Here is a 2,500-nt window from a genome sequence, read left to right as displayed (position 1 = left end):
AATAATAATAATAATAATAATAATAATAATAATGATAGTAATAATAATAATAATAATAGTAATAATAATAATAATAATGATAGTAATAATAATAATAATAATAACAATAATGATAATAAATCACACTCCTAATACATTTCGAAAATGAAATGACGATATAAAAACATCCAATAAATCCCATTGTATATAAATTTCTAAAACAAAAGCGCTATAGAAACCCCAAGTAAAATCAAATTTCTAGCACATAAAAAAAAAAAACACGCTATAGAAACACCAAATAAATCACATTTCTATCACATGAAAAAAAATGTAATAATAAATAATAACTAACATAGAACGAAAAAAGAAAAAAAAAAAAAAAACACACCTATAGAAATAGCAAACAAATCCTTTTTCTAACACACACACACACAAAAAAAAGAAAAAAAAAGAAAAAAAAAAAAAAAAGACAAACAGAAAAGACAAACAGAAAAGACAAAGAAAAAAGACAAAAAAAAAAAAAGACGAAAAAAGAAAAAAAATACATATAGAGATCTTCAACCAAAACACTACATTACAGCACGAGCGAACGCCAATCGCCATAATTCCGGGTCACACAAGAGATTTCACTTTCTCCTCCGACCATGACCTCGATCGATCAGCTGATTGTCCCTCTTGACCTGACCTTATCTGACCTCCTCTGTCGACTCATTTAGCATCATTGGGAATAGTCAGAGGCGTGAAAACCACTCGAAGGAGAGAGAATGAAAGGATAACGACACGGATTTTCATGTTGTAAAGGAATATTTGGGTGGTGGTGGCTGTTTTGGTGGTGGTGGTGGTGGTGGTGGTGGTGATGGTGGTGGTGGTGATGGTGGTGGTGATGGTGGTGGTGGTGGTGGTGATGGTGGTGGTGGTGGTGGTGGTGGTGATGGTGATGGTGGTGATGGTGGTGGTGGTAATGGTGATGGTGGTGGTGGTGATGGTGGTGGTGGTGGTGGTGGCGATAGTGGTGATGGTGATGGTGATGGTGATGGTGGCGATGGTGGTGATGGTGATGGTGGTGGTGGTGATGGTGATGGTGGTGGTGGTGGTAATGGTGATGGTGATGGTGATGGTGGCGATGATGGTGGTGGTGATGATGGGGAGGCTGAGGAGGAGGAGGAGGAGAAGGAGGGTGGTGATGATGATGATGGTGATGATGATGATGGTGATGATGAGATGGAAGGAGAGGAAGAGGATGGTGATGATGATAATGTTAACGAAAAAAAAAGACAATAATAATAACATCCTAATCTCATTCACCATCGTTATCATCATCATCATCAACAACAATAACAACAGCAACAGCAACAACATAACAAGAACAACAACAACAATAACAACAACAATAACAACAACACCAACAACAGCAACAACAACAATAATAATAACAATAATAATAATAATAATAATAATAATAATAATAAAACAACAATAACAACAACAGCAACATCAACAACAGCAGCAGCAACAACAACATCAACAACAACAACAGCAACAACAACAACAACAACAACAACAACAATAATAATAATAATAATATTAATAATAATAATAACAACAACAATAACAACAACAGCAACATCAACAACAGCAGCAGCAGTATCAACAACAACATCAACAACAACAACAGCCTCCAGACTACTTTCTCTCAGCCATGTTTTTGGATTTACTGCTGCTAGTACTATTATTTGTACTATTACTATCACAACAATACTTCTACTATTACAACTACTATTACTACTATCACTACTGCTACTTCTACTACTACTGCAATTACCATCTACTACTGCTACCACAACTACAACAACAACAGCAACAACAACAACTGCTACTACTACTACTAAAACTACTGCTACTGTCACTACTACTACTACTACTTCTACTCTACTACTGGTGCTACTACAACAACAACTACTATTACCACTGCCACAACTGCTACTACTACTGATGATAACACTGATAATAACAAACAAAAATCAGACATATAAACCTTTAGCGATCCTCATCGCATTTCTTGGATCCATTTTAGCTCGGGATGACATTCCCTTCCCCCGACTCTGTGTCCAACCGCCCAAATGACCCTTTTCTGTCTGTCTGTCTGTCTGTCTGTCTGTCTGTCTGTCTCTCTCTCTCTCTCTCTCTCTCTCTCTCTCTCTCTCTCTCTCTCTCTCTCTCTCTCTCTCTCTCTCTCTCTCTCTCTCTCTCTCTCTCTCTCCTCTCTCTCTCTCGTCGCTGTGTTAATTACCCGTAGGAAAACACAGACGTCAGACACAGTTAATGAGGAGCTTCCAGAAATAGTCCAAGTCATTACTGGTTGAGAGAAGAAAGGGTGGGGGAGTTGGGGAAAGAGGGGGGGGGTTGGGGAAGGAGGGGGAATTGGGGATGGGGTGGTGGGATGAAGGGTGGGGGAGGTAGGTTTAGGCGGAGTTGGGGGAAGAGGGGGGATTGGGGAGGGGTGGGTGAGGGGGGGGGGAAG

General features: G+C 39.1%; 1 protein-coding gene across 1 annotated transcript in view; it reads right to left on the bottom strand.

The window, feature by feature from the left end:
* Positions 1-2,500, bottom strand: part of LOC119568300 (probable serine/threonine-protein kinase clkA) — a gene marked incomplete at its 5' end in the record, with an annotated part of 121,650 nt that overhangs the window by 64,378 nt on the left and 54,772 nt on the right.

Source organism: Penaeus monodon, chromosome 43 (genome assembly GCF_015228065.2).
Source record: "Penaeus monodon isolate SGIC_2016 chromosome 43, NSTDA_Pmon_1, whole genome shotgun sequence".
Taxonomy (NCBI): Eukaryota; Metazoa; Arthropoda; class Malacostraca; order Decapoda; family Penaeidae; genus Penaeus; species Penaeus monodon.
Note: the sequence above shows the minus strand (reverse complement) of the source record. Positions and strands in the feature narration are given on the sequence as shown.